The sequence below is a fragment of the Saccostrea cucullata genome, unplaced genomic scaffold, assembly GCF_032062105.1.
Source record: "Saccostrea cucullata isolate Sc308-1 unplaced genomic scaffold, CSIRO_AGI_Scuc_v1 ctg6165, whole genome shotgun sequence".
NCBI classification, from domain to species: Eukaryota; Metazoa; Mollusca; class Bivalvia; order Ostreida; family Ostreidae; genus Saccostrea; species Saccostrea cuccullata.
Genome location: NW_026928772.1, coordinates 24,234 through 32,510, shown reverse-complemented (window position 1 = coordinate 32,510; position 8,277 = coordinate 24,234). Strand labels below are relative to the sequence as shown.

At 32.1% G+C, this 8,277-nt stretch overlaps 1 long non-coding RNA gene across 1 annotated transcript; it reads right to left on the bottom strand.

The window, feature by feature from the left end:
• Positions 1 to 5,146: 5,146 nt before the first annotated feature.
• On the bottom strand, positions 5,147 to 7,734 carry LOC134278682 (uncharacterized). The gene is made up of 4 exons (XR_009994492.1): positions 7,284 to 7,734; positions 6,150 to 6,255; positions 5,376 to 5,458; positions 5,147 to 5,299 (listed from the first exon to the last, which is right to left on the bottom strand). It is a non-coding gene; the product is annotated as an uncharacterized LOC134278682 (long non-coding RNA).
• Positions 7,735 to 8,277: the final 543 nt, after the last annotated feature.

Below are 8,277 nucleotides of genomic sequence, written 5' to 3'. Positions count from 1 at the left end.
TGTATTTTGAATATTCCATCGAGTCAGAAACCAGAGAAGAATCCTACCTAGCATATAATTATTTTTGTAATCGATGAAAAAAATAGAATTTAACTCCACGAAAAACGGCATGATCATTTATTGCACGTCATTTTAGACGCTCAAACATTTCTGTTGAACTTGTAATCTATCCATTAGCTACAAAGCATACGGTTTGAAATCAAAATTTATGAATTATTTCAAATAAATAAGAAAGGCAAATTTTTCAATACAGTATATTGCGTGGACCCTGAGGTCCACGCAGTAAATACATAAGCGAGTTTAAATCCGCATATCGCATTTACATATTCATTGACAGATCCAAATTTCTCTTTTACACATACTTTATATACAAACTAAACATTGATTCTATAGTACAAGTATTTCAAAAAAGTAGGAAGAACTTGAAGATACACGTACACGTAACTTAACTTGAATGAAAAACGTCATTCAACGACTAGTTCTACCTTATAAAAGATAGTACAAGTTTTCACCGGCATTAGTTTTATGCATCAAGTCTCGCTGAAAAAATTAATATTTTGGCAATCCAAAAACCGTTTGTTAGAGGTCTGTAGCAATGGCTTTTAATGAAGACGAGGGGGGGGGGGGACGCCGACAAAAAGCAATATGTGTACCACAGAGCTGTGCTACACGTGAACCATCAGAATTCTATTTTCCCATGATAGATTTCTTCCGTATAAATCCACAACAGGTGTCAAGTCCCAGCCAGTATGGGTTACATGTACATGTATGAAAAATAGCCCGATATTTTTAATCTGACAGAACTAAAGGCCGCTAATCGGAGATGAAATATAACAATTTTGCTTTGAGACTACAGTCTGTCATAAATAGGCAGATCATTGTAGAAAATATGAACAAGCCTACTTGAATATTCACTACAACTAGAAATGTTCTTAATTGAATTTTGGTTAGAAAAACATGCATATGGTCCACGTATTGCTGTCCTTTTTTAAAGGACAGCAACTTGTTTTTATATAAATTTTCATACAAAAGTAAACGGAAGCCCATTGAGGCCAGTTCAGAGAAAGAAATATTTCTATTGCGTTTAAACGCAATAATTATTGCGTTTTATCTCATAACTTTGATTAATCGCAAAAGTATTGCGTTTAATAGCAAAAGCATTGCGTTTAATCTCAAAAGTTTTGCGTTTAACCGTCGCAAAATTATTGCGATTAATCGCAAAATTTAATGCGATTAAACGCAAAAATTACTGCGATTTAACGCAATAATTATTGTGATTAAAAGCAAAAATATTATTGTGTTTAAACGCAATAATTATTGCGTTTAATCGCAATATGATTGCGTTTAAATGCAATGATTATTGCGATTAAACGCAAAGTTTTGCGTTTAAACGCAAATAATTATTGCAATTAAACGCAAAGTTTTGCGATTAAACGCAATAATTATTGCGTTTGAACGCAATCAAAAATATTTCTTTTCCTGGGCTGGCCTCAATGGGCTTCCGTATAAAAGAGTGAATTTAATGTTTAAATCCATATGCAAGTTTTTAATTAATAGCGTAACGGATTTTTTTTCTAGGAGAACAATTGCTCTTGTTTTCTTGCAACCATTAAATGCAAAATCGCTAATAAAAACACAAACGCTATTGAATGTTCTTGTTCTGTGAATAAAATTAAAACTAGGTTCAATTTTGAACACTTTATACAAGAAAAATGTCCTATCCCTGCTTAAAAATGTAACGCGTTACACGCTTCATATAACTCTGATTTGCTCTGTAAGAATATTTTTCCTATAAAATATAATTAAACTTAATTTTTTGACCGGAATCGGGAAGTTCTATTCATAACTTCCTCATTCATACGAAAGTCACCAATATTGAGAGTATTTTTTTTTAATCGCCGATGGGTTTAATAGGCCAGTCACTAAAATGGCACTAACATCGCACGTAACGTCACTTTATGATTTATTATACACCTGTTTACTGACTATGAGGAAAATAGCAAGTTTATTGTCCCCAAAGACTATTTCCCGAGGCGTAGCCGGAAAGACAGTAAATAGGTGTTTTATTATACCGAAATAAACTTTATTTGTGTCAGACACATCATTGCAAGACACGACAACATAGAGAACTCTTCATGTTTCATATATTTTTTAAATCATCAAAAAAAGGTTCAACAATTGACATTTACAAAAAAAAAAACAAAAACAATTCAATTAACAATGTAATCTATCATTTCTGCAATTTAATTCCTTTCAAAATGGAAATGGATATTTGATCCAGTTATATTTTGAATAAAAAAAAACCATGTGGATGTGGGAGTTGGACATTGTTTGCAGCCATATAGTTAGGGGGTTTGTTGCCATGTAATTCTTTTCAAAGTTTTCTATGTTTTCGAGTACACTGTCGGTCAGTATATCTGGAATCTTTCAAGAATCATAGAGAAAATCCGTAAAGTTGAGAGCTTGTAGAGGCGAGGATGCTTGTGATTTACGGGGAATTTTTGGTGCTGGTTTATCTGATTTCACACAGTTACTCAGGATGATGGAAATCTCCCTCTTCTTCTGCTCCCCTAGACGTTTAGTATATGAAAGAACAGGGCTTTCAGACTTGTGCCCACTTATTGCCATGATCTGTCTTGTCTCGATGCCATTTTTTTTATCTAAATTTGTAATGCATGTCGCTCTTATGCAATGGTTGGTGTACTGTTTAGACAAACCTGCTTCCTCGCTTACGTTTGCCATAATTTTACCAAGGGTATTCTTCCCCACTGCCATGTTATCATACCGTAGGTTCTCAGACATACCGGTATTTTCTAATTTTTTGGGGCGTTGCCAAAAAAGGATTTTAGGGGTGAAGCTTACTCAAGTATAGTTGAAATGCAGCAACAGGACAGTCTTTGTCACCTGAAATGTTAGTACATGTCATTAGGACAATGTAGCTGGTGATAATATTAATCATGTTTAAGCAGCTCAATATCACTTCTGATGTATCATAAGAATGAGTCTAATACATGTATTTTACTGTTACATTGTATCAATGTTTTACCTGGATTCTCATAAAGTCGGCCTTCCTTGTCATTGTGATACCTAATATCATCTCCTCGATGATTTTTTGTCTGTCTTTTTGTCTTCATTCTGATGTATTTCCTCCCTAGGGAATCTGTGTTTATTTTAAACCCCTCTTTCTTCGCCTCCCTCAATTTTCCCGTTCCCTGTTAAAGTTATAGTAAATAACCTAAAAAAAAAAAAACACTCTATTCTGCAAAGATTGAGGATTGTCCAATTTAAAACAGTCATTTTGGCAAAGTTTTCATGAATCATCCTGTGTTATACTGTCCTTATGTTTTAAGTCTCCCATGTTCTCTTTTTTTTAGCTCGACTAAAACTTCTTTAAAAATTTCCTTGGCGGACTTGTATTGTTCATTATCCACAATATCTTACTCCCGCAATTTCAGGAAGTGTTTCTGTAACCCGAATCGCAGGGTGACAATGTATTTTTAGCGTAGAAGGAACCATCTGTTTTACGAACCTTGCAGTAGAATATCCTGAGTGTCGTAATAACCTGAAGAAAATATAGCATGTTTATTCGTCAAATTTTTACATAGAAAAAATAAACAAAGTTATAACAAGTATGTATATTATATATCTTAAAATATTGCATTAAATACCCCCCCCCCGGTATCTTCCTAATACATTGCAAATGGTTATTCCTGTGACTAAAATACATTTACTGTTTATTTTGTTAACTGTAAAGGTTTCAAAGTTAGTATACGATTAATTAATTCAATTTTCACTTTACGGTTGCGAGTTTGTACATTTTGTAGCAGTGTAAACAGGGTTGATAGCTGCGAACTAAGCTGGCGACATAAGGTCCTAGTTGAGCGTTATTTTTGTGTCAAGATCTGTCTGGTTGGTTCTGAAAACCGAGGTCTCGTGTCGCAGTAGATGCTGGCATGAAAATGATACTTCACTGCTCAATTGCCCTAAATACCGATCATACGATTTGCTGTAAAAATAATGGAAAGACTTATGGCAGCATCTAGACATATGTTAGTGTCTTGCATGTTTTGTGCAAGGATACAAACCTGTTTCTACGGATAAATACCCCCTCCCCCCTTTCGCTCATTTTCTATTCCCAATACACATAAACATTGTGTTAGAGGAAATACTAATGAATATTGAAAGAAAATATTTCTTCTAACATCGTTCAATTAATATTATTTTTAATTTAAATAAATCCACAATTATCAATATTTGATTAGAAAAAAAAAAAAAAAAACAAAAAAAAAAAAACAAAAACAAAAAAAAAATTAATTCAAACTATCAGGTACTTCTACTTTTACGCGTAAGACTTCATGAATAATTTACCAATTCTAATTTACCATAAATGTATAAATGCATAAATGTAAATTACCAGTGAAAATAATTTCATATTAAGAATAGTTCATTTATTTCCGTTTATTTTAACACATCTCAAAAATTCCCATACACTACAAGTGAATAGATCTTCTTTATAATGAACGATAACTCTCACTTATGGACGATATTTCGTGTTTGTACAGCTGTATATCGTACCATCTAATGATAACCTTTAATTTTATATTTTTTAACTTTCTACTTTAACTGCATATTGCATTTCTATTTAAAAACCTGTATTGTCGGATAATGTATTATCCTTCTTGTAAGCTACAAAAATATCAAATCTTCAGTATTTTAGCTATATGGGTCGAGAATAAAAAAAAACGTAAAATATTTCTTTGGAGCAAACATTTAGGGCAAATTGGAGCGAATCGGTCATACCGCAAAATACCAGGCTACCGAGAATTCAAAAAGAAAGTAGTAGTTCCATTGGGACAAACACCACTAAATGTTTTCCTATAGACTTCCATACAAACTTGAGCCCCTGTCACTCATACATGTATTGAATTTCGGGCAAATGGCCTTTTTGTCGTGAAAGTTCGAGATATTGGAAAACAAAAAATGACAGAAAAAATATACCGTCACGCGGCACTTTTACTTTCAATTTCCATTTGTTTACAACAAGGTGCGTTTGACACCAAATGAAAATCTCTAACCAAAGGGCACCCCTCCTTTCAAATTTTTACCTGTAACTCCTACATATCTCAAAGAAACCCAAGTCTTGATATTACATTTTTATCAACTTTATTTCACTTGTCAAATACATATCAAGTCTTTTCTCTTATTGACCAATCACGCGCCAGGTAGCATTTTCTCCTCCGCACAACTTTGGGTGTCCAAAATGTCTGCGCCCATGTATTTGTTTATGTAGGGGTTTTTCCTATAGAGTAAAAGAAACATTTATAAAAAGTGGTCAATTTAGTAAATTTACAACACATATCCATTGCTTATCTCACCTCTTGAATATTGGGACTGACAGTCTTAGCTTAAGTACACCATTGGCTGTTACATTTCACACCCCAGTCAATCAGACCCTCATCTGTAAAACAGAAAAAATGTCAATAAATTGAAGCATTTTTCTATTTTTCTTTCAAACTTTTAAAATAAAATGATTAATCTCGCATATGTTTTGCTTGTTTTTCTTATTATCTCTAATAATTTCTCAAGGTAGATCATGTTAATCATTCAGGGTAGCAGGTACCCGTTATTAATGGAAAATGAAGAAAATCAGCAGGTTTTTGTAAGAAAAAGCTGGGTTATGGAAAGAGTGAAATCTAATGTAGGTAAAATAATCAAGGGAAAGAAAGAGAATTATATGTAGTTCAAATGTACATAAGATTAAAAAAAAAATCTATCAGCAGTGGGTTGCTGGCATCAGAGAATCAAATACATCCCCACTGAAATTTTTGTAATTGTGAAGGGGGGTGACCTATATTTTAGCCAATTTTCATGGACATTTTATGGAATTGATGTTAAATATGTATATTCTCATGAAAGGCAAAGATATTCATTTGCATATCATTTCTTATTATTGACATAATTAATAAATTGATTAAATGCCAAGGGCAGATAAATCATATTGTCTGATTGAATACAGTGCTCAATTGTAAGCAAAGTGCTTAAATAACTGCAGTTCTGCAGAAATTTATTTTCTAATAATCTATCGATATCAAAAGTTCTAAATAACTTAAATATTAAGAGATTAACTAGATTTTCTAGGAAAAATATACCTTGGAACTCTTAATGAGAGCAAAGGGACCATCCTGAGAGTGTCCATGTGTAGTTCATTGTAAGAGGGGAGGGTTCATTAATCTCCTCTTTCTTGAGAATGCATCGCTGAAATACATTTTATTTTATTAAAACATACTGATAAATGCATGTAGTAGCTTATATTATATTTTTTTATCATTTACACCATCTTTTGAATTTTTTATAAGCATTAGTGATTAAATAGCTTTAAAATATTCATGTTTAAATAGAATTTACTGAGATAATTATTTTTAAAAATATCTAAGAAATTGAAAAAAAAATAACTGCAGATAAGCATGACTCTTGTTGTTCAAATAAACCACATTTTAAAAAAATTCCTTCATTTTCCAGCATCATTAGAGTACAACCCCCCCCCCCCTCTTTTCTGCAGAATAACAAGATTGGATATGGCAAGGGGGAAGGATATTCAGACACTTTTTTCATCATTTTTGCAATAATAATGTTGCAAATTTCTTAGATTTTCAATGTATTTTCTGCTAAAATATATTTTACAGTAATCTCAATTAAATTTCCTACTAGTAATCTCTAAGTTTTCCCCAAACTATAATTTTTATATCAAGCCAGCACTGATTATATGACTGAAATTGGCTTTGTTGCTGGATTAGGCCCCTTAAATAAAAACAAAGTAACCTAATTACTTAACAGCAGTCTAATTTTGTTATAAGTTATTCAATCAACTCTAATTTACACAAATTTGAAAGAGGATTAGTCAATATGTTCCAATGTCTGCACTCATAAAATAAATGGATTTAAATGAATTTCTCAAACTGCGAGGGGGATATTCATATGTTCTGTGTATTGATGATGCCCATAAACATCAATATATTGTATTATTTACAATATTCACAGTAAATTTCAGCAGAAATATTTATTTAAAATCATTTACATGTACATTTATTGAAAATATGAGAGCTAGGGCAAATATTTTAGCATTTTTTCACCATGTGCAGCCCCCATTGTGGACCTCAATTTACCCAAACCCTCTATTTTTTTAAGAAATAGTAAAAACTAATTAAAATATTATCTCAATGCCAAAAAAATAGGAACTGATTGATTTTTTGGCTGTAATCCATGTTTTTCCATGAAATACATACCTATTCTATAGGACAAACACCACTAAATGTTTTCCCATAGACTTCCATACAAACTTGAGCCCCTGTCACTCATACATGTATTGAATTTCGGGCAAATGGCCTTTTTGTCGTGAAAGTTCGAGATATTGGAAAACAAAAAATGACAGAAAAAATATACCGTCACGCGGCACTTTTACTTTCAATTTCCATTTGTTTACAACAAGGTGCGTTTGACACCAAATGAAAATCTCTAACCAAAGGGCACCCCTCCTTTCAAATTTTTACCTGTAACTCCTACATATCTCAAAGAAACCCAAGTCTTGATATTACATTTTTATCAACTTTATTTCACTTGTCAAATACATATCAAGTCTTTTCTCTTATTGACCAATCACGCGCCAGGTAGCATTTTCTCCTCCGCACAACTTTGGGTGTCCAAAATGTCTGCGCCCATGTATTTGTTTATGTAGGGGTTTTTCCATTGACGTGGGTTTATTTTAATCTGGTATTTCCTGTAGGTTATGTAATCGATCATTTTTTAACATATGTTTTAATAGCAATTGATGCGTTTCTAGAAAAAGCTTACCCAGGTGAGTAATACTTGAATGTGTAAATAATAAGATAATGATAATAGATTTTTTTACTGAATTTTGATATATTCTAGGGCTGTTCTAATTATATATCACTTTAAAAGATACAATTACAGACAAAATAAGTGTTAAGCTGATATTTCGTTAAAAAAAATAAATTAATAAGAAAAAACTAACTATAACCATGATAAGAAACTAACAGGATTTTTTTTTTTTGAAAAACTGTATTAATATAATATATTGTTTAGTTTATTGAAAAATTATATCTAATTATTGCTATTTCTCAAGCTCTTTTCCCTTTCTCAAGCCTCCCTTATTTTTCCCCTTCTTACTCTACTGTCTCGAATATTATCTTGATTTCGAATTTGAAATTATCTTCTTTTTTTTTACGAAAGAAGGATCAAGCTTTTTGAGAGTATTGCATT